Genomic DNA, 26006 nt, shown 5'->3' with positions numbered 1-26006 from the left:
GAAGAACACAATAAAGATCAAGGCAATCAAATGGATCTTATACTAACAACTAGTGATTTCACCAAAGAGATTTTCTTTATCTATCATTTTCAATGTAATTATTTATTTTATTATTATATTTTTCAACATTGGTATCAGAGCAGAAAAAAAAAAAATTGCAGTAAGTTATTTGTCTTCCAACGATATAAGAGCTGACCCTTTAACAAAGGGATTGACTATTGATATTTTCTCCAAGCATATGACCATGATGGGACTTAAATAAATATAGTTTTTTTATCTTCCCAAGTGGTACCTTCTGATTGTTACAAATGATTAAGTCCTGTAGGTGGAGAAAAACTTGTCATGTAGCATGTCACATTAGGTAAAACCTTAAACGAGCAAAACCCTATGGCTTAGAAACATTGGTTCATTTGGCCATTTGGCCAAGTGGCAGTGTTGAAGTACGGCTACTACAGCCTCATGACCATCATAGTGTTCATGGTCCCTCTCTTATTTTCTATTTTTAAAGGCATTTAATTCAATTTAATCATATTATATACTTACTCTAATTGCCTCATTGCATTCAATCTTTTCATTATCTTTTATGGTATATTTCATTTTCTTTCTTTCTTTTCTAACCACCCATCAATGATATTCTAACGGTCACATTAAACCAAAATTTTTTTCTTCGAGGTAAGAGAGAGAGGGAGAGAAAGAGAGAGAATGATAAAGAAAGAAGGCTTAGCTATTGATATGGGCAAAGAGAAATCTAGACCATTGGATGCAAAACCTGTCATATGTGACAAGAAGATAAGCTTCAATGCTTATAAAAAGGGCTCACTCACCCATTAGAAAACACAAAGAAAATTTTGAGAGTCATTGCCTATCTTTCTAGCTATCCAGAAGTTTTACAGTAAAATTCCTTTCATATATATATATATATATATTTCTCTCTCTCTCTCATTTTCGATCGAATTGTTTATTTTATTATTATTTTTAACAAGATTCGCACCATTTTGAAGGTTAGATTTCATAATTAGGGGAATGAGCATATTTTAGACCCATTTTAGGGATTATCGGCATTCGCATTTTCTGTCAACGAGGTTGCAAGGTGCACCTTTATTTGATTGTTTAAAGTTGAAACTGCACCCCATGATAAAATCTTAATAGTTCTTAATAAGCGGTAAAGGGACATATTCCCCCTTCCTATACTTTTGGTCGCATAAAAACCCTTGTGTCTATAATATTGACACGTACACCATTACTTGATAAGCAAGATACCATAAAAAATAACTTTTTATATAAAAAATTCACATATTTAGTAAATCCATCCTTCATGGTTTGTTGGACTAATGGTTTAATGCTTGGGATATTTATTGGACCATATGGGCCTAAGGTTAGTAAGCCGCAGCTATGAGGTTGGTTTGGTACGCATGAGCCTAAGGGCGTTATTGTCCCATTAGCACCATCACGGGCTTAGGAGGTTGGGATAATTGTTGGACATGCCGAACTACTAGAACCAACTGAAGAACTAGATAACTGGGTTGTCCTATGGCACTAAGCTGATTGCGGACTGAGTCATGCGTTGGGGCATGAAAATATAGCCCCAGTGGATTAGACTTTGGAAGACGGCTTGGACACCTGGGTCACCAAGGGGCTGGTTCGGGTCAAGACCATAATTTCCTATTACATTAAGTGGGTCTCCTTGAGAAGTACTATGATGGCTCGAGACTAGGTTTGACTTTATAGACCTTGGTAGGCAATGATTGTTAGGATCTTGAGGGCTGTTGTGCCTCAGAGTTATTATGATTCATGTTATGGGAAGGAACATTCGACAATGCATGTACCTCTTCCCTCCTTCGGTTCATGATTTGGGACCCAAAAGCCCTTGCAGGTTGACTCCAAGTCGAATCCCCTGACTATTCATGGTCTTTCGAGTCAACAAATCTTGGCCTGGAGCTGACCTCAGAGACTCTCCATCGATTTGGAGGCTAGGGCACTGAACTATGGATGGCCCTGGGTTTTGACCATAAGTTCATGGGATTGTAGCATATTTGTCCTTATGCTTGGGCAAGTGGGGTTTGGAGTCAACGTTTCACCTTGCGTGACCAATATAGTGAGTCTTCTTAGCTTGATCTTTATGGGCCTGACCTAAAATTGGATCCTATTTAAACTAGATGTAGCTTAGGTTTGAGCCCAAAACTAGGGTGAGCCTAGTCTAGTTCCCTAAATTTAGACCCAGGCTTAGACATGGGCTAGAATCAATACTAGGTTTGGCCCGAGCCTTGGCTCGGACCAAGACAAGGTGGCAAGGCTTGAGCCATGACAAGGTGGCCTAGGTTTGGACCTTGGTGCAAACTCGGTTTGAACCTGGACCTTGACTCAAACAGACAAACCTAAATCTAAGCACAATAATGCTATTGAAAATACTTGAAAACTTCTGTCCTAGATTCTTGTCACCCACCAAATGACCAAGCTCTCCTCCTCCTTGTGCAAGGCGCCGTAGGGCCTTTGACTTGCGATTGAATGAGTTGGTTTGCTAATTGGTAGCGTTTCTGCTTTCGGACAAGTAGCTAAAAGTTATAAATCAATCCTTTCCTTTGGTTGGGAAGTCAGGTTCATGTTCACGTGCCTTTGGACTTTCAGACAAAAATAAAAGTGTCGTTGCCAAAAACAACCTTCCTCAACCCTTGAGGAGGATTGGAACAGGCTAAACAGGAGCATTGAAGAGGGCTCAACCAACATTTATATCTAATGGATCAATTCATGGTTATGTTATATCATTCTCCATTACGAATGCTTGCGATCCTCTCTTCTTTAAGCTAGGAAGTTCAATCCGGGTTAGTGATCACTATGCCGTCTTCCTCTTTGGTCATTCAAGAATCTCGTCTAGTCGGGCAAGTAATCGAGAACTCAAGAAGAGCCTTTTTCTTCTTTGGAAACTACTCTGCCCTCGTCCATCACCCCTGCAACCCAGCCTCCTCTCGTTCGGTCTCTAGTAATTTGCTCCTCTCGTCACAGGTCATTGCTATCACTTCCTGCGTATAAATAACCTTGGGTGGTTTAAACATAAAAAATTGCTTTTTGAACTATATTGCATAGCCAAAGGTTTTCCCTGTATTTTCAGGATCGTTTGAGTCAGCGGGCTTGATCTTAGGCCCGCTAGTCTCTGTGTCCTTCCACTTCGAAACTCTCCCCTCAAAGTCGTCCCAGTTCATTAGCAATCAATCCCAACTCCCATTAGCCACTGCTGCCCAGGACTTAGTGGGGTTCCTAATTATTGTAAGAAATAAAAGTGGCTACACTTAGGTTGTGGCCTCCTGTTAAACCGATCAACCAAGTCCTACTATGTGTGGAGTTGCTTTGAGGTAGAGAATTACATAGGGGTGCTCAAAGATAAAGTTACACAACCCCAACCGTCCCTACTCAAGGCTAGGCCACTCAGAACTTTAACGCTGATTTTTTGTGGTTTTTCAAATAGTTTTTGGGGCTTCTCTGGTCCAGTGTGTGCAAGTGGTGTGACAGATGCAAGTGCATGTGTGTGAGGATAATGGCACAATCATTCAAGCAGAGCACAAAATGAAAAAAGAAATGTGAATAGTTGGTATGCTTGTGCCAAGTAAGGTGTGCTTTCAAGTCTAATTAGTCGATCGAGAGCACAGTTAGGGTATGGGGGTACGTAACCCCTAAGAAGGTATGCAACCAAGAGGGTGACAATTGTGCACAATCTGTGCTTAGTTAACTGCACCCTGAGTTGAGGATGACTCGATCAAGGCATAGCTAGAGCGAGGGTGTAGACAACCCTCAATTTGTTTGTTGTTATTTTATTATTATTATTATTATTGAGTTTCTGTGAAAAGTCAGTCTAAAGATGAGGGATGCAAGCAAATCATGGATGAAATAAAACTTTATGCGTGGAGTGAAAGTGATATTCTATTTTTTCTTTTTTTTTTTGAAATTATTTTTTTTCCAAAGACTGTAAAATGGATGATAGGACCTGTGACACAAGGCTGGGGTCTTTGGTGAAAATTTTATGGTGTGTCACCTCAACAGATCAACCCAGAGGACCGACCAAGGACTAACGACCTTGAGACCTTAGAACTGTGACACAGGTTGGAGAAACTTGATAAAAATGACACACAGTGTGTGGCACAAGCACTATGTGTTGCTTTTGTTGATCAGGGATCTTAACAACTCAGAGATCTTAGACTTGAACTCAGTTACTATTTTATGTTTTTTTGGAATACAACAAGGAATAACATAAAATAAATAGAAGATTATGGTGCAAAGATCAGCTCAACAAGCCCCGTTGGGGAAAGAGGGACTAACCTGACCGAGTCAGTTGACTGGGTCACTTGAAGTTTAAAGCTTCACCCTTATCAAGACCGTGGCTTCACTTTACGTCGTGTGTTCTTCTCTTTTTCTTTAAAATTATCAAGTCATAGCTTTGGTTGAAATGGGACCTAGGGTTTTCCAGATCCAAGGCATAAAGATTGAAGTACGGGTTTTCTAATGGGATTCATGATCCAAGAATTTTAAGTATCACTCTCCACTCTGAGTCTAAGTGAATTTTGGCGACCAATCCATAAGAGGTCGGACTCAGGTCCTTCAATAGACCTCGAAGTGGTTGGGAAAAGGTTAGGAGTGCTTATCTACTTGTTTATACTCAAAATTTTAAATTCTAGCGATCAAACGTATGGGCGAGTTGACTGGGTCACTTGAAGTTTAAAGCTTCACCCTTATCAAGACCGTGGCTTCACTTTACGCCGTGTGTTCTTCTCTTTTTCTTTAAAATTATCAAGTCATAGCTTTGGTTGAAATGGGACCTAGGGTTTTCCAGATCCAAGGCATAAAGATTGAAGTACGGGTCTTCTAATGGGATTCATGATCCTAGAATTTTAAGTATCACTCTCCACTCTGAGTCTAAGTGAATTTTGGCGACCAACCCATAAGAGGTCGGACTCAGGTCCTTCAATAGACCTCGAAGTGGTTGGGAAAAGGTTAGGAGTGCTTATCTACTTGGTTATACTCAAAATTTTAAATTCTAGCGATCAAACGTATGGGCGACAAACAGTGTGCCACTTTGGTCAAACGTGACCAGACAACACAAACTATGTCATAAAGCTTAACGTTGACTATTTACAAAAGCCCGACCCCAAATAACCCAGACGGCACATAGTGTGTTGTCTAGGTCATCAGATCTGGGTGGCACTCTTTTTCTCTCAAAGTAACATTCAAGACAGCCAGAATTACGGGATTTCGATTGTCATTATCTTCCATGCTTTTTTGGATGTTTATTTATCTTTTTTTTAAAATAAAGCAAAATCTCTTCCCATATTTGGATATTTTCTTATTTAAATGAGGGTTTAGAGAGATAAAGGATCATAAAATGGGGATCATGGATTGTGGTGTTTTGTGGTCCAAGGGGGTAGTGTAGTCGTAAGGGTATTATAAGCGTTTCTAATGTTAGAAAAATAATGAAATTTATCATATTAAAAAATAGGTGTCTACATCAATAAATTCACTCCCATATTTTTGTCGCCCAGCCAAAGCTAGAAACCGTCATACACACAGCCTGTGTCGCCGGCAAAAAAAGAATTAAAAAAATTAAAAATTGCAATAATGAGGCAAAGAAAAAAAAAAAATCTTTGGGCAGCACTATCCATGTCGCTCGGGTAACACAATACGTGTTAAATCTCACCTTGTTACCTCTTGAAGAGATGGACAAAAACTGCCAAGGAAGGGTGTGCAATAGATGAATGTGGTCATACAATGAAAGTTGATTTGCATGAATCCTTGACTATGCGATACAATGAATTGTGGAGAAGGCCTATAAAGAAACATATCAGAAAGCAATGCATGTTCTTGATGAGGGCTTGAAGAGAGTTGCAATTTTCAAAGAAAATATTGATAAAATACGTCAAGAAGCCAGCCTAAAAGATTCCCAAGTTTTGCATTTAAATGTCAATGTAAGTGAAGATTGGAATTTAATAAACAATAAGTGAGTGCTTGACCCCCTACCAGTGAATGAAGACGAAAGGGAAGCCTCCTAAGCATCGGTTGAAATCCTTTTTGGAGAATACACAAAAAAATGTACCATGTGTAAAGGTAGTGGTCATGATAAGAGGAATTGCCAGACTTTGAGGACTATTCTGAATACCGAAGAATGCAAATCAAAAGGTTCTTAAATTGACCCCTGTTTTAAATCCATCATTTTCAAACAAATTCAGGTCCCCCTCCCCGCCACCCTAATTAGCATTTTGTTTGTAACAAATTCAGGTGACAATCATGCTCTATATGTTTGAAGAGTATTGGAGAAGTTGCATTAGTAATTACCCGTAATTAAGGTTTACTGCATTGTTAACTATTATTGTAAATTGGTTTTGTGGTCTCAAGTGTAAAATCCAATTGTATGTTACATGAAGTTGCTCATTTGGTGATATCTTGATCTCATGATAGTCAGGTTATTAAGAAGAACTGAGGGGTCTCTCATTAGCACCACTTCTTAATCTTAGGAAATTTCTCTTTTGATGGAACTTGTGACCTATCATTAGCACCACTTTTTATAAAGAATGCTACCTCAAGCACCATTTTTTTGTACATGTTGCTATTTTCTAAGGGGTACTTTATTTTATATAGAATGTTGCCTCAAGGACCATTTTTTGTATATGTGGCATTTTTCAATGGGGCCTCCAACAAATGTAATTTTGGACTAAATAGAATACAATCCAAGGTTTACTACATTGAATAGTTTCACTACAGTTGGTGGCAAACTTTTTGTAAGTCAGTTACATTGAATCAATAGATAAGAAGCTTGCCATTTACTTTGATTTGCAATCCATTAAATTTACGATAAGATCTCTCTCACACTCTCTCTCTCTCTCTCTCCATGTTGCGTAGAGCATCATCCTATTTTATGTTTGGAACAATCTTCTCTCTCTCTCTCACACTCTCTCTCTCTCTCTCATGATTGTCATGATTGTCACATGCAACCAAAAAATTGATATCATCATGAAAGAATCCCCGATAGCTTTTCTTAGGATCCACCTTGATAACTTCCACGATACGTAGATACAAGTATTTGGTCTCTTTTCTTCGCTTTGGGATAGAATTGTTTAACGATAAATATCAGTAGAAAATACTATTAAGATCATGAACCATAGTGTGGACGTTCCTCATCAACTGTGAGAAAAATCTCTCTATCTCACGCACACACACACTCAAATAACAAGGGCACTACTCATTAACAACCAAAAGGCTAGTCAAGCACTACTCAAGCAAGTATGTTTACTAAGAAAATGGATCACATTTAGAGTTGAGAAATAACTCTAAATTCTCAACTCTAATAATAACTACTTTTGTTTTCCAACTGTTTAACTGTAGAGCAGGCTTTTCGCACCGCTTTTGAAACTTAACAGATGAAAGGAAAAAAAAAAGTACAGAGAAAATCCAACTAAAGATAAATAGAAAATGAAATTATGTATGCAATGCTAAACCATGAGCAAGAGTAACTTTTTGATTTTAGCATAAAAGTAACTCTGCAACAAGTTTGTTATGAAGAGGATTTATAGGATACATTAAATAAGATGAGTATGCAAGCATGACTCAAACATAAGAACAAACTGAGACATGACCCAGTAAATAAGATAATTGAATATTTGATGAACTATCATGCTTCCAGGTTGTCGAATCAATGAAAGAAGAAACAAACTTGCATTGAGCATCTCATAGAGGACCTCTGCTGCCTCACTGATTTCTTGAGTCTTGCAAAACCCATGAATCAAAGCTTTATAAGTGAACTATTCTAGTTTGAGTCCTCCTTCCAACATCATATTTCTGATCTTCCAAGCAAACACCATGTCTCCTCTCTTGGAGTAGGTATTGATCAAAGTATTCCGTGAACTGTGCCTAAGTAAAACTAACTGGAACTGTGCCTAAGTCAAATACCCAAAGGCATAGAAGGCCCTAAGTGAGAAGATAAAAGTGTTATCTCTAACAAAAATTCAACACGAGCCCCATTAAAGCAATTCAACAAAATTGGGGAAAAAAAATATAGGAAAGATGGCATACCACATAGATTGGTAATAGCATTTGAAATGGCCAATGCCGTGTAGACACCCTTTCCAGACCCTAACATATATTCACCGAGCAAAAGCTTGGACAACCTCTCTTTCATCATCTCAATTTCTATAAACCCAAGTAAGAATTCAAAACGGTAATATCAAGCTAAAAAATGAGAAAGAAGAAATAGAAGTGAAAGAGAGTGAAACCCAACTAGTTCTTCTTCAATACGTGGGAAAATTCCACACCCACTAAAAAAAAAATCCACTTGCATAGAGAGAGAGTCAAAAGCTTGGGCGCTTGTCTGAAATCAAAAAAACATAATATTCAAGAAAAGTTAAAACCCAATTTCTTTCTCTAAAACAATAACTGGCGAATAAACGATAAACGTTTATACAAAGCTTGTGAGAGAGTCTTCAAAAGGCCCAAAAATTATAGATAAAATCAAACAAGAAACTCACCTGCATACTTAGGTTCTTGTTTCTCACTCTTCACCTCTTTAACAACACAATCTTCCTCTTTAACCCCAATTGGCCACCCAATAGGTGGGGACTCTACAGAGCAAGTGCTACTGCAACCTTCATCATTTCCATCTCTTTGCTCCTCACTAGTTGAAGCCTCAGAACAAGTGTTATTCTCTACTGTAACCTCCCCTCCCTCTCTAACTCCATCTCCATTAGCAATCTCACCATTGCTTCCACCCACCAGTAGATCACATCCATCAATTTCCACCCCATTCGCTCGATCCCCCATCTTCAAACCTCCAACAAAAACCCTAATACGAATTGGGTCTCTCTAAAAAAGCTCGAAAAGCTCTTTTGAAAGCAGCCGAGGAAGATTTGGTTCACCTGAATACATCAAGCAAAGGGAGAAGGCTTTTGGTTTACCAGATATGAGAGCTTCAGTGCTTCTTTAATGGCGGAAAGGTCTCTATCCATACGCTACCCAAAACCCAATAAGTAGAACATGAAGTAGGGGAAGCATACGCCTTTGTGGAGCTTCGTACTGCGTATAAGGCCATGGTTTAGGGCATGAAAGGCGCGCAAAGAGCTCAAATAACACATGATAATATTAGTGAGTCAGTAATTGATGAACGCTCTGCCTTATAAATGCAGAGATAGAGACACAGAGAGAGTTAATATTCAGGATGAGAAATGACCATGAATACTGATGAACGCTCTGTCTTATGAATACTGATGAACGCTGCCTTATTCGACTCCTCCTTTTTCTCTTTTCCCTCTTTTCTTTCTCCAAGAAATCCGCAGAGAGAACCCTTGGTGGTCTCCGTGGAGAGAGTGAGAGCCACCATTCATCACGGAGAGTGACCCTACTGGGAGGAAAGAGGGATTCCATTTCAACTTCAAAAGTTGAAATTTTTAGACTAACTTTTTATTGGTTACATGTGGACCATCAGATTAAAGTAGATCCTATGGTTGAAATAAATCCACGTCATAATCTCATTCTACTATAATGCAACCATTGCATTGGATCATTTCTCTCTCTCTATGTATATATAGGGTGTAGTTGGTATAAAGCCAAGGTTCTAAACAATCAAATTAGAATCTACCTTCAAATAGTATCGAGAAATGTGGTTTCAAAAATGGAAATTTTTCTGATAGCCTTAAAATATAGTTTCACAATTATTTATGAAGTTTAAAGCTTCGAAAATAGTGTAGATAAACATATCTATGAAAACTTGAAAATCTTGAAAATTAATGATCCAAAATTTCGTTACAAAAAACATTATTTTTAAAACTTGCAATCTATTATATTCTCATGTCCATACATCTTGATGTCCAGATGATCATTTTGAATATATTTGGGCAACCAAACAATCGCTTCTAGTGAAATTTTGGTGGTAGGCTCAAATTCGATTGTTTAGAGCCTCGACTCTATATAAACGTTTCCCATATATATATATATATATATATATATATATATATATATATATGGAAAACTCTTCCCAACGCATATAGGCGAAAATGAACAGTGATTTCACCTACTTTCATCACCATCCAAACCTCATCGTGAGGTCACGGTTGTTCGGTAGTGTTTCAATTTATATTTTTTAATACAAATTAAAATTTTGAAACGTGTATACATCTTAGTATGGCTCACCCCATAAAAAAATGAAAAAAAAAATTCGTAAAATTAAAATTGACTAAGATACCCCCGATAATTTATGGGGGCACTTTGATCAATTTGTATTTTGCGAATTGTTTTTTACATAGGTTTATTAGATGAGCCTCACTATGATATACATACGCTCCTAATTTTTTATCATGTTGATTAGTAAAAAGTAAATGAAAATTAAAATACTATCGGAAAACTATGACCGAGCGAAGAAGTTTTGATGGGGATATGGGTAGGAGAAATCACAGTTCATTTTCATCCATAGTAGTTTTGTAGTATCTTCCTATATATATATATATATATATATATATAAATATATATATACAAACATACATACATATACATATATGTATGGAAGATGCTAAGGTGAGCCCATGGAACAGGAACTGCGTAAGCTCAATTGCCCAGATTGAACCAGGGCCGATCTGACTATCAGAACTATATATCGGTAATATAATTTTAGTATTTTTTATATCAATCAAAATAGTATGAAATTTGGAGTATAAACTTTTCTCATCAATACGTACCTAATAAAAATATTAAAAAAATAATTTACATAACATAAATTGACAAAAATACTTTCGGAACATTTCAGTGGTATTTTTATCAATTTAATTTGTGCGAATTATTTTTTTATTAGATTCAACTAGTCTTGAAGAATAAGCGCTCTAACATTTCAAGCAATTTGGATTTGTAGAAAAAAATTAAAATTCAATTACAAAATACAATTGTGCTAATTGCAGCGGTCCATATTCAATCTACACACAAGTGTGAATTCCTCAATGCGCCAAGATCACCCTACTAAGATCACCCTACTATTCACTATTTTTTAACCTTAAATTATCTTAAAAACTGAAAGATTAGACTATGATAAGGAATTACTTATTGTAATATACTGACATAATATATGAATGCATTGATGATAAAGATGGCAGAAATAATAGATATGTCTATCACTATCCAAGAAGTATGCGTGTAATTACGAATTTTGATGCTAAATACTATCTTAAATTGCATTTCTAAGAAACATAATAATCATATTAATTGAAGAAGTAGAAGTACAAGATTAAAGAAATTACACACTTACGGATTATTACAAATACATAGGCTGGAAAATGACTGCCATTCGTGAGGGCAGTAAGAAGGCAGAGTAGACAAATTACAATCACACATATATGAGCAGAAAGTAAAGAGTAGCAGAAGTTACCGACTTGAGATGTGGTACTTTTACAGAGTTGTAGAACAGTACTAAGCTACAGTTATAGAAAGAAAGCAAGAAAGAAAGAGAGCAAGAGAACAAGAGAGAGAGAGAAGACTAGACTGAGCTTCTTGATGTGCGAGAATTCCTTGAGAAAGCCTGCTTTGCTTCAGGTAGGAGAGGGTATTTATAGCTGGAGAAGGGATGTCTTTGTGATGAAGGTATCGATGCTATTGGCTCTGAAGAGATAAGGAAGCTATGCTGAGGTGGTATCGATGCTATTGGCTCTGAAGAGATAAGGAAGCTGTGCTGAGGTGGTATCGATGCTATTGGCTCTGAAGAGATAAGGAAGTTGTGCTGAGGTGACGTTGTACTATTGGCAGGATGAGTGGAATGCAACGTGGCTGGCTGATATTAATGCCGTAGAAGATTCGACTGACGAAGGGTCACTCGGGAGTCATTCGGGAGACATGAGGGTCCTAGAGGGAAAAGACGTGGTACTCGAGGATAGGTGGGTTGACGAAGAAGGAATTGTCGTGTGGTGGATAGATGGTGACACGTATATAAAAGGAATCTGTACTATGCCGCTTATCTGACATTACTGAGTCAAATCACAAAAGGGAGAATCTTTTTATCATGCTATGTTGTTGTCTTATGGAGGTGTAGTCATGTCGATGATGCTTTTGCTGTCTGAAGCAAGCTGTCGGGCTATTGGTCCGGTCGCTGGCTAAAGTCTTCCATCAATAGATTCCCAAACTAAACCGTTTCTTCTGAGGTGGCAGGTGCCGTACTAGTAGGGGCAAAGATATTGAGAAGATTTTGCTCTAATTCTTCGATAGTAGCATTGGGGTGTGCTAGTCTCATCTTTTTTAAGTATGCAGAGAATGTGGATAGGCTGACTGTATTATGTTCTCTTGGGTTAAGTATATTACTAGGAGGAGGTATTCGCTTAAGGGTAAAGGAGGCAAGATCAGTATTGAAGTTATCCCACCATTTAATTTTGATAGTTTTGCCAAGTTTAGGGATATACTCATAGTTATGCGTATTATTCTCGGAAATGGTATAATCCCACTTGAGTATCCAAGGTATTTGGTAAATGGCCATGAAATAGAGATGAAAATCATCTAGGTCAGTGCAAGTATTATATTGTGCAAATTTGGTCTGAAAGGATTGGAAGGAATAGGGTAGAATTTGTGTTTGGGATCCCCATAATAAGAACCAGTGGCGAAACCAATTGGGAGATCTTTCATAGATAGGATATTTGAATTGCAAGTACCAAGAGTGAGCATTATTTGGATTTTGATATGAGAAAACCTTGTGCGAGGCTTCTATATACTCAGCATATTTATAATATTTGTATTGAAATTCTGGATTTACTAATTTTTTCCCTTGTATGGGGTTACAGCCCCAATTTTCATAAGAAAGTAATTTTTTTATCTAAAATTTGGAATAAGCATATAATTTTGTGGTTCCTTGATAAAAGTGCACAATAGAAACAGAACCGGTTTCCATGAGAATGGATTCATACCATTCTCGAGTCTTAACTCCATGTGATGGATTTAAATGGTTTACAAGGTAAAGGGGAGCAAGTTTATTTGGGTCAATTTTCACATGGTTGTCAGAAATTGGTATATCAGCCAAGAATGTTGTTTCAATATAAACGGATTTGGTAGTAGTGGAGGTTTGCTTATTTGGGTATGTTGCCGGAGAGAATGCCGGACTCGGGGTTTGTATTGGACTTTGACGAGGAGTTTGTATCAAATATTCAGGTATGTTTGTGGATCTGAGAGGTGACATGGGTGTCAGGGTCAATGAGGGATAGCTGGGCATAAGAGGCCCAGACATATTACAAGGTACTAAGTCCATGGGTTGTTTTCATCTAGATTTGTTTGGAGGATTATTCATATTCATATTTTTCTTATGAGGAAATAGTTGCAAACCATATGGATTAGTATCTATGTCAGGAAGTGGTGGTAATGTACCCCTGAAAGAATTCATGGGTAAGAAAGTCAGGTAAAGAATTTGCAGAGCCGTGAAGATGCTCAATAGAGAAATCAAAAGCAGATAAAATTGCCTGCCAACGGGCAAAGATTTGTTTGGAAACAAGGTTTTGAACATCTTTTTACAGAATATCTTTGGCAGCTTTATAATTGGTGCGAATAAGAAAGTGTTGGTTAAGAATATCACTTTGAAATTTGCAAACGCAATGAATAATGACAAGTAATTCTTTTTTCACAGTTGAATAATTTTTTTGTATAGGATTCCAGGCTTTAGAAGTAAAACGAATTAGTTGTTCTTTGGAATCAATTGATTGTTTTAATATACCACCAAGACCTAATTCAGAAGCATCACATTCAATTATTTTAAAAGCTGTAGGATTAGGTAGGGTTAAACACGGTAATTCTTTGGCTTTTAGTTTCAGTCGTTGTACTGCCAAAGTATGGATTTCAGTCCATGGTGGAGGATTCTTTTTTAACCTGTCATATAAGGGTTTAGCATCAAATAGATAGATTTTGGTAAAAATCACTTATATAATTAAGGCCTAAGAATCTTTGTAATTCAGTTTTATCTAAAATTTTATTAGGAAATTTGTCAGCAAATAGAATAGATCTATCAATTGGAATAATTGTTCCTTGATTTATATTATGTCCTAAAAATCGATTTTTTGTTTGGAAAAGATTTAGTTTTTTAGCAGAGACTACTAATCCAGCATTTTTAACTGTTTGTATGAAAGTATAAAAATGTTTAAAATGTTGATCGAGGGATTCAGAGAATACTAGAACATAATAAATATAAACTATCATGAATTTATAAAAAGGGTTGAACACGTCATTCATTATTTTTTGGAATTCGGATGGTACATTTTTAAGACCAAAAGGCATGACATTCCATTCATATTGTCCAAAGGGGACACTAAATGATGTTTTATACCTATCTTCTTCCTTTATCTGTATTTGCCAAAAGCCAGATTTTAAATCAAATTTAGAGAAGATGACTGCATGTAAGAGTCTATCTAGTAAATCTTTTTTATTCAGAATTGGATATCGAATCCATTGTAAAACTTTATTTAGGGGTTTATAATTGATGACTAACCGTGGAACTCCTCGTTCTTGTTCGACGTTTTTTTTTACATAAAAAGTAGAGCAGCTCCAGGGAGATAAACTGGGACGTATGAGTTTCCTTTGAAGTAACTCTTTGATTTCATTATGACATGTTTGTAGTAATTCTGTATTCATTTGAATGGGTCTCGCTTTTGTTGGTATTTTTGTTTCATTAAAATTTGGTTCATATGGTAATCCAACAATATGTTGTTTTCTATTCCAAAAAGCAGTTGGTAAATCATTACATATTTCGGTTTAAATAAGTCTTTTAAGTTGTTGTATTTTTTGTATCATATCAGTGTTTTGGAGTTTTTCACTACAATCTAATGTTTGATTTCAAGTTGTAGTGATCCTAAAAAATCTTCTTTTTGTTTGATACTATGTTTGACAGTATTAATTTCTTTGAATTTTGGGTTATCAAATAATTCAAATTTAATAGGGGTATCATGGATATTTGTCTCAATACCTATATGGGAAATAGTAATTGGATATAACAGAGTGAGGAACGGTACACCAAGGATTACAGCTTGGCTGAGTCTTTTGACCATAATAAATGTGGTAGGAAAACAATGACCTTCATTACAAATTTTGCATTCGATAATTTATATTTAATAAATAGTCTACTTCCATCAGCAGTGTTGAGGATTTGAGTAGTTTTATCAAAGTATTTTGTAGGAACTAGTCCTTCATTAAGGCAATTCAGATCTGCACCTGAATCAACTAAGGCTAGAGTTTGAAATTCATATTCATCGCTTATTACGATGGTTACTAAAACAAACCATTTTTGTGTGATTACTTTATTTAAGACATTTACTGATTTTGTAGTGGATGATTCGCATTGATTTTTGTAATCATTGGGATGATATGATTTGAGCAAATGATCAAATTCAATGGAATCTGAGTCGGTGTCTATTTCTGAAGTTCTATTATGAAGTTCAAGAATTTGAATTCTAGTTTTTAATTGAGCTACTTCGAGCTTGACTGTATTTACTTCGGCTTTGAGTTCAACAATAGTAGGCTCTTTGTGTGCAGCTTCATGTTGACTTACACGTTTAATAATATCAGAAAAATTATAAGTATCAGGGGGTTTTACTAATGGCATATGTTTTGTATTTGTTTTTGTTAAATTAATAAACTGAGTAATTATTTCTCGTTTTTCATCAGGGTCAGAGATTTTCTCTATTAAATCTAAAATAAGATCATCCGCTTTTGTTAGCGTATGAATATCGGAAATAAGACATTTACATATTTCTTCCTCGGTGTCAGAACTACTACTTGGAGTTGACCAATAAAAATCATCATTATGTATTGTTCTTATAAAAGATGTGTCACTACTTGAAGTAGTGTCTGTATCTGAACTAGACGATGAATCATATATTTGAATAATATCATATAGTTTATTTCGGATTTGCTCGTCTAATGTAATGGCGTCTAATTTTTGTTTGACTTTGCATTGGCTTTTATAATGGCCAACTTTTCCACATTTATAGCAAACAGGTAATTTTTTACTGTTTTGATGGGATTTCTTAGAAGCAAATCTCTTGGTAAACTTCTTTGATTTCTTATATTTGGCTGGAGAAGACTTATGTGTTGTTTCTGATCGATCAATTCGATGTTTTCTCTTTTTATGGAATTTATGTATTTTATGTGGTTTATTTTTATCAATATGATAGCCAAATTGTTCATAGAAATCACCTAATTCTTTTTTACCACTTATGTTTTGTTTATCGAGTTGTTTCTTGAGTTTCATATATGTGCATAAGGCTAGGACTTCGGCACATATTTCTGAGGATAATTCACCTAAAGTATATTGAGAGTAGTTGATAGTACCATCATGTTTATTTTTCAGACGTTCTTTGACTTTTTCGGTGAACAAATATGGTAGACCTGCTACGAATTTTTCTTTCCAATGGTCAAGGTGGCTATCTTCTCGTATAAGTAAACGAGAGAAAAAAATGTCTTTATACCACTTATAATGGGATAAAGTGGGACAACGTAAATTTGATAAAAGATCAGCAGTTCGTGCTTCTAGTATGACAGTATTTCCTATGAAGTGAAGGGCAATTGTATAAATAAATGAATTGACAGCATCGCTTTCAATATATAAAACATCTTGATTTTGTTCATTTTCTGCTGTCCATTGACAAGTATTTGTTAATATTTGTTGTTTTGTTTGATCATTTAGATGGGAATCCCACCATCCTCTCAGCCATCCAATAAATCCTGAAACGATGGCTTTTGCAATTTCCTGATCATGGCTACCAGCCATTTTACATGCTGAAGCATACACAGTCATATGTTTCATTGTATCTAGTATGCGATGGTCTGAAATTCCATCAATGTTCCAATCTATAATAGTTCGACCAGTGTATGTAGATGTATGACTTGTAAGGTCTTCTTCTAATTGGATATCAACTAGAGTTGGTCTCTTATAGTATGGTCGAGCATTTATTGGTTGCCAATTTTTACTGTAATTGACTCGATTTATCGTATCTGGGGAAATATGTTTTCAAAAAATGCTTTTTGTATATTTGTTATTGTGTTTTTGATTGGAGGTTCAATATTTTCATTTTCTTGAAACATCATTTCTTTTTGGAGAGTCATATTATCATGCTCTGGGATTTTTGTTTTCCCTCTATCGTTTTCGGATATAAAAAGTTTCTCTTTGGGTTCTTTTAGTTCTAATCTGGATAATTTGGAAATTAATTAATCCATGAGTGTTTTATTATCATCGCCGATATGGAATTTTTCTTTATCTAATTCATGAGGAGAGAGATTTGTATAATTGTTTTGTTCAATTATATGTGGGAGTAATTCCATGCGAGATAGATTAGCGTTGATTAATTTATAAGGTGTAGCTACTGTTTCGTATACTACTATTTGGGATGAAGATCCTATGTTATCAGTATTTGGTCTTGTAGTGGGTGTATCAGAAATTCCTTGTATTTTAAGACTTTGTTCACGAGGATGCATAGGTTTGATTGTTTTTCCTTCTGTAGTATTGAATACTGTATACTTGGTTTCGAGTATATTTATGTCAAAATCGGGGATAGGAATTTGTTTTTGGTGTAAGATATCTTTTAACCAATCAAAGAAACATGTACTTTTGTTTCCTTGCTTTCTCCATTTGTTGAACTTTTTATGGAATAAAGAAATGAGTTTGAGATCAAAAGTATCTATATACCATTCTCTGATATATTTATTTTCTTGGGATAAATAATCATTGATTATGAATTGATTATCTAATTTTTCTTCTAATTGTAAGACTTGAATAAATTCTGCTTCATCAGGTTCTTCATGAGCTTGTTTATAATGAGGAATGATAATATTATCTGATGTTCGCATTAGTCCATCAATTTGTGGTTTCATCGACGTAGTAGATGTTGATGGAATGGTTATGATTGGAGGAATTATGTTATATGACGTAACAGATTTTCTTGCTGGTTCTGGTTTTCGGAAAGAATAAGTACTTGAAGTACTAGAGATGGATGAGTCATCCATTGGTTGCCAAGATCTATTATTTGTGAATTGGATTTCAATATTTCCATTTGTATGTTCAATAATTTTATCTAGAATATTTTGAATTGATGTTTGTGATGGTTGGTTCTCATTATGAATGGACCATGTTCGTGGTAAGATAATATCTGACCACGATATTGCCTTTGGGATGATGGTATTTGATTTTTCCATATTGGTTTAAAAGAATAAAGTTTGTCCTCGTGTATCTACGTGAAGTACATTGGGACATAAAGTATTCATTACTTTGTAATACAAACGATATACGATGGCTATATTTTGAGATCCTATTAGCATATCAAATCCTTGGGTTTTCAGGTTTAATGACAGGACGTTTAAAATATTTGGATCTATAAGTGATACAGAATAATTAGGGAAACAATTAAAATAAATAGGTCCACTACATAAACTTGATTCAACCATTCCGAGTAATGAGTCGAAAAATCTATTATGTTTAGTATCACTTAAACATACTAGGATAGAATTATTAAGTCCTAGGCGAGTTAAGGGTTTAACTGCAATTTGTATTAATCTTATATGGAGATATTTATAATTGTTTGTTTTATGGACTTATAATATTTTGTTTGATAATAATTGGAAATCTTCTTGGTTACTTGTAACAACTAGAGTCTGTTCGACTTGTTTGATAGCATATCCTATTTTTAGATCGAATTTACCTTTTTTATACACATCTGATATTGGAACCTTTGGTATGTTCTAGGTTTGGATTTGGGTTTCTATATTATTGATGATAATTTCTTCTTTATTTTTAACTCTTAGAGTATTACTAGTAGAACTACTTACTTTATCTGATAGATTCTTAATAAATTTTTCCATTATTAGGTTGCGGTTGAGTGTTATCTGGACAGTCCTCTGTGACTACCTCTTATGTCTCTTTTGACCTCAGCGGCTTTCCTGGCCTTAACGGTCTTTAGACAGGGTGTCTGAGCGTCTCTAACCTCAATGCTCGAACCAACTTTCTTTAATGGATTAATTTAATAAGTTTCCTTAGATAAAATACTTAGTGGTACTAGTTTTACGGTTAACATGGTTGGCTTTGATACCATAAATGCAACAAGATCACCCTACTAAGATCACTCTACTATTCACTATTTTTTAACCTTAAATTATCTTAAAAATTGAAACATTAGACTATGATAAGCTATTACTTGTTGTAATATACTGACATAATATAAGAATGCTATGATGATAAAGATGGTAGAAATAATAGATATGTCTATCACTATCCAAGAAGTATGCGTGTAATTACGAATTTTGATGCTAAATACTATCTTAAATTGCATTTCTGAGAAACATAATAATCACATATATTAATTGAAGAAGTAGAAGTACAAGATTAAAGAAATTACACACTTAGGGATTATTACAAATATATAGGCTGGAAAATGACTGCCATTCGTGAGGGCAGTAAGAAGGCAGAGTAGACAAATTACAATCACACATATATGAGCAGAAAGTAAAGAATAGAGGTTACCGACTTGAGATGTAGTACTTTTAAAGAGTTGTAGAACAGTACTAAGCTACTGTTATGGAAAGAAAGCAAGAAAGCAAGAGAGCAAGAGAACAAGAGAGACAGAGAAGACTTGGCTGAGCTTCTTGATCTGCAAGAATTCCTTGAGAAAGCCTGCTTTGCTTCAGGTAGGAGAGGTTATTTATAGCTGGAGAAGGGATGTCTTCGTGATGAAGGTATCGATGCTATTGGCTCGAAAGAGATAAGGAAGCTGTCTGAGGTGGTATCGATGCTATTGGCTCTGAAGAGATAAGGAAGCTGTGCTGAGGTGACGTTGTACTATTGGCAAAATGAGTGGAGTGCAACGTAGCTAGCTGATATTAATGCCGTAGAAGATTCGACTGACGAAGGGTCATTCGAGAGACATGAGGGTCCCAGAGGGAAAAGACGTGATACTTGAGGATAGGTGGGTTGGCGAAGAATAAATTGTCGTGTGGCAGATAGATGGTGACACGTAAACAAAAGGAATCTGTACTATACCGCTGATTTGACATTACTGAGTCAAATCACAAAAGGGAGAATCTTTTTGTCGTGCTATGTTGTTGTCTTATGGAGGTGTAGTCATGTCGATGATGCTTTTGCGGTGGTGAGGTCTAGTCATGCTTTTGCTGTCGAAGCGGGCTGTCTGAAGTGGGCTATCGCTCAGGTCGTTGGCTAAAGTCTTCCATCAACGGATTGCCGGACTGAACCATTTCTTCTGAGGTGGCAGGTGCCGTACTAGTAGGGGCAAAGATATTGAGAAGATTTTGCTCTAATTCTTTGAGAGTAGCATTGGAATGTGTTAGTCTCATCTTGTTTAAGTATGCAGAGAATGTGGGTAGGCTGACTGTATTATGTTCTTGTGGGTTAAGTATATTACTAGGAGGAGGTATTCGTTTAAGGGTAAAGGAGGCAGGATCAGTACTGAAGATATCTCACCATTTAATTTTGATAGTTTTGCCAAGTTTAGGGATATACTCATAGTTATGCGTATTATTCTCAGAAATGGTATAATCCCACTTGAGTATCCAACGTATTTGGTAAATGGCCATGAAATAGAGATGAAAATCATCTAGGTCAGTGCAAGTATTATATTGTGCAAATTTGGTCTGAAAGGCTTGGAAGGAATCGGGTAGAATTTGTGTTTGGGATCGCCATCATAAGAACCAGTGGAGAAACCAATTGGGAAATCTTTCATAGATAGGAAGTTTGAATTGCAAGTACCAAGAGTGAGTATTATTTGGATTTTGATATGAGAAAACCTTGTGCGAGGCTTCTATATACTCAGCATATTTATAATATTTGTATTGAAATTCTGGATTTACTAATTTTTTCCCTTGTATGGGGTTACAACCTCAATCTTCGTAAGAAAGTAATTTTTTTATTTTAAATTTGGAATAAGCATATAATTTAATGGTTCGTTGATTAAAGTGCACAATAGAAACAGAACCGGTTTCCATGAGAATGGATTCATACCATTCGCGAGTCTTAACTCTATGTGATGGATTTAAGTGGTTTACAAGGTAAAGGGGAGCAAGTTTATTTGGGTCAATTTGCACATGGTTGTTAGAAATTGGTATATCAGCCAAGAATGCTGTTTCAATATAAACGGATTTGGTAGTAGTGGAGGTTTGCTTATTTGGGTGCCCCAAAACCTAGGCGACCCAGTATAATTTTTTTTTTTTTTTGGGTTTTCCCTCCCTAAAATAGCCTCTAATGAGTTTTAGGTTTCAAGTGAACTTAAAACCCACAATTTTGCCTCTTTATTATTACAAAAATTACCCAAAAATACCCTCTAGAAGCCGCAATTCCGCCCTTGGGCGGCTGCCTTGGTGGGTTTAGGCAGACGCCTAGGGAAATCCACCTAGGCGGCCGCCCAGGCACTGGTCGATCTGCTTTTTCAGATTGTTTCTCTCTCTAAAATTTTTGAAATAGTTTATCTCTAAAAGTTTGACATGGTTTCTCTCTCTAAAATATGATAGTTTCTCCCTACAATTAAGATTTGAGAGTTTTTCTCTCTAAAATTTTGCGAGAGTTCATCGCTCTAATTTTTTTGATACTTTCTCTATCTAAAATTTTAACATACTTTCTCTCTTTAAAATTTTAATAAACTCTCTCTCTAAAAGTTAAAATTTGAGATAGTTTCTCTCTAAAATTTTTGCTATAGTTTCTCTCTTTAAAATAATTTAGGTACTTTCTCTCTGTAAAACTTTCATACCTACCAAATGTTCCCTATATTTTGGGTTGAGGGAGCGAATGAGTGAAATCCATGGGCCTTTGAAATTCAAAAAATCAGCTTTTGGTGTGGAAATCAAATTATGGAAAAGTAGTTCTTATTTTCATGATTTTAAGTATCCTAGTCATTAAGCAATCCAAACGATGGATTTTGGCAATATCCAAGATACTAAAAATCCATGCCTTAATATGCATGTAGCCAAACATGCTAGAAAGGAATTTTCCAAGAATGATATCCTCGACTTTACCAGACAAAATTTGGAAGTCTTAACTCCATCAAAATAAGACTATGAATCAATGACATAGAAGTAAACGAATTAAGAATTCCACAACAAAAGACAACCTCACAATAAGTGGATATTATTGCATAATAAGTCATTGAACTTCAATTTGAAACAACTGAGTGCTTGTTCATTCCATAAACTAAAATTTAAAAACACATTTATGTTTATTGATTTGAATGCATAAATATATTTCATTCCATAAACTGATTTCATTTTCTGGGATCGAATCTTCCTCTCTTTAAAACAATCTCTTCACTGCTTAGCCCCTCTGTCTTCATGAACCACTTAACTGCATTAAAATTCAGCAGCATATCAATACAGTTTTTAACTCTTGTTAGTTCTTTATAAAAAAAATTGCTTCAAGTGAGAACAATTATAGAAAATCAAAGGAGCTTCATTTAAGAGAGATTGCTGCAAAAAACTAAAAGATAACAATAACTCAGGTTTAAAGTTTGTGCAAATTCATAACACAATGCCTCCTGGAAAATAGCGTGCAGACCATTAAATCACTGAAATGAACAAACACCTATGAAATGTACAAGCATTTTTCAGAATAATTAGAAAATGTAATTTCAAACCATAGTAATCCCTAGAAGCATTATTTTATTCCGCCAAGACACCAAGGTTGCATTTGTGCATATATGGATAACCCTAAGTAACCAATATAATCACCAAGAAACTAAACCCATTTGAACAAGGCATCTTTTCTAAGCGTAGAGCTTTAAATTTTTTAGCACCAGAACTACATCTTCCTTGCAATAATTTGCACACAAAATGGCAAAATAGTTGCAAGTTATCAAGCTTACAGTGGAGAGAGAAAGACCCGTGTCTGGGCAAGAGAGAGAGACCTTTGGGCTGCCCCAAATTGAGAGAAAGGGAGAGACCCCTCGGGGCTGCCCCAAATTGAGAGAGAGACCCCTTGGGCCAATGCCCTAACCGAGAGATAGAGAGAGAAAGAACCAAAACAGGGAGAGACCTCTTGGGCCAGTGCCCTAATCGAGAGATAGAGAGAGACTCTCTACATTTCCCCATTACTTTTATGAACAGTCCCTTTTGCTACTATATTCCCATTGTGTACGTTATTTAATAATTTTTTAAAATAAACTCTCTATATTTCATCAACCTCATCATCCTTTACTAATATCATTTGATCCTCACTCTTAATGCATTTATTATTAGTATAAGTCCCGACACTTTTTCTCTCTTATTTGTGCTAATTTGAACATATTTTTTTTACCTTCTCTTGTTCCTAATTTATTATATAGATTATCATATGCCTTAAATTTAGCTTTAGTTACTACTTGTTTAGAATTTTTCTTACAATTTTTATATTATTCTAAGTCCCGATCGCTTCTATTATACTGCCAAATTTTATAACGTGATCATTTTTATCTAATGACCTTATGAACCTCATCATTCCACAACCAAGTTTCCATATCGAACTTTTCTTTTCCCTCTAGATTCTCCTTAAATTTCTTTTGTCACTTTCTTGTTACATTCAGCCATCTCATTCCAAAGTACATTGACATCATGTTCAGAGTTCCATTTTCCTTATTCAACTAATTGATGTCTAAATAAGTCTATTTTCTCATTTTTTAAAGTCCACTACCGAGGTTTTGGACGCACATTACTCTCACCCCTGCTCTTTCTGTAGACGTCCATGACCACGAGCTTATGTTGGGTAGTCAAACTCTCTCCTGAGATAACTTTGCAGGTTTTACATGATGGTCGATCTACCTTCTTAACTAGAAAGATGTCTATCTAGCTGTTATGTGTTCCACTACTATAGGTTTTTAAATGTTCATCTCATTTTTTAAAGTAAGTATTTGTTATTGCTAGGTTGTAGCCCATAGAAAAATCTAAAACTGTCTCACCCATCTTATTTCTTTCTCCAAACCCATATCCCCCATGTGCCCCTTCATATGCTCTATTATCCTCCCTACATGACAATTTAGGTCCCCACCTAAAAAAGTCATCTCTCCATTTGGTATATCTTGGACTATTCTATCTATGTCCTCCCATAATTGTCTCTTAATTCTATCATCTAATCCTACTTGTAGTGCGTAAGCGCTAATTACGTTAATTATCTCTTCTGCTAATATGACTTTAATTAATAAGATTCTATCACCTATTCTTTTGACAATAACTACTTTATCTTTTAAATCTTTATCTACTATTATGCCTATGCCATTTCTATTATTATCATTTCCTGCATACAATAGTTTATACCCATCTATTTCTCTAACCTTTTCGCTTTTCCATTTAATTTCCAGTAGTCACGTTATATTTACTTTCCTTCGTCTTATTGTATCCACTAACTCCATACTCTTACTTGTAAGTGTTCCTACGTTCCATGGGGTTAAACGAATCCTATTCTCTTGGACTAGCTTCTTTATCCATGCTCATCTAAGGCGTCGCAGGAACCTTTGCCTATATTTCACCGCAATCGGGTCGTATTGCGGTGCGTCACTTCTGGGGAATTCCCTAGCTGCCCCTAGCTCATTTATCACTATAACCAGTTTTCAAAATAGTGCGTCGCTTTTGGAGAACATCCTAGCATAAATAGATATTATAGTTTATTAGGATTAATGATGGTTATGTCAAAATTTTACGTTGGTTGCTTACCTAATATAACCATGCCCTTTTACCCAAGCATGGGATGAGTTAAGGGAAAGTTTAAGGTCCCCACCCTTCTTAAACCAATTCTTACCAAAGGCTAGGGGCCCAAATCCCACTGACTTACCCATTTTAAGAATGGGCTGAGGCTTTGGTGGTAATACTACTAAACTCCATGATGAAGTATCCGACTCCATTCTAACCAAAGGGTAGGGGCACAGATCCCCACTGATCTTCACCTTATTCACCAAATAGTAGGAGCCCAAATCCCCACTGACTTACCCCTTTGGGAAAGCGGTCGAGTTTGTGGTGGTAGCACCCCACATCCTAGTCACCAAGTTGTGGTTTTCATTCCCACTCACACCACCCCAATAATATTTTACAAAAACTAACTCCTAAAATAATTAAAAAAATAAGTAGCGGCCCGTCTTCGCCACTAAATTACCGAAAAAAAAACCTTATAATAATCTTTTTCTTATATTGTACACCTTGCAACAGATTATCCATTTTCAAGATTTTAAAGCGTTTGTAAATCTGCTTGATTTTAGCCATTTTTAGAGTTTGAACTTTTATAATTAGAGATGAAAATAGATTCTCAGACCATCTTATGAATTTTTGACACAAAATTTGGATATTACGACAAAGTTTATAAGTATGTTTTATTTTGATTGTTTAATGGTTGCAACCTCATACATGTCCACCTACATATAATATTATGACAAAGTTTATAAGTATGTTTTATTTTGATTGTTTAAAGGTTGCAACGTCATATATACCACACTTACATATGTACACTCATGAAGCAATTGAGTTTTTCTCTTTGTTGGGTTTTGGTAAGTTTGAAGATTCGAGCTCTGGACTTTTAGCGTGTGAACTTTTGTATAAAATTTATTTCATGTTACCCTTTTTATTTGTATAGGGATCAAGTCCTGCAAAGAAGCTAAGATGTCCGAACCATGAGGCCATGAAAGTTAGTGATTTAACAAGAAGGAGAATAAATGGACCACAAAAAGTTACAAGGAGAAAATAAGCAAATGGAAATTATAATTTTTTCTTCAATTTGTAAAATACGAATAGCTTGAAGTTGTTAAATTCTAAGATAAATACCTGTAGATTAAAAACCAAAAGTTGCAGTAGATTTAAGTGGGTATTGGGCCCTGCGAAACAAAAAAATAAAAAGAAAACAAATGCATAAAAAAAAACCTAGAATGCATTCATAGGATTATCAATACTTGGATGTGTCCAAAAACTACACAAGGAGCATGGGTTGCTAATCGAAATCCTATAGGCCGGTACCCCATGGTGATGGGTATACAATTCGAGCAAACCAGCTCCTTTCTCTTCTTTTTATCTCTAAATCTCTAGCTCATTTC

This window comes from Amborella trichopoda, chromosome 4 (genome assembly GCF_054954075.1).
Source record: "Amborella trichopoda isolate Santa Cruz 75 chromosome 4, AtrichopodaSantaCruz75HAP2 v2.0, whole genome shotgun sequence".
NCBI lineage: Eukaryota > Viridiplantae > Streptophyta > Magnoliopsida > Amborellales > Amborellaceae > Amborella > Amborella trichopoda.
Note: the sequence above shows the minus strand (reverse complement) of the source record.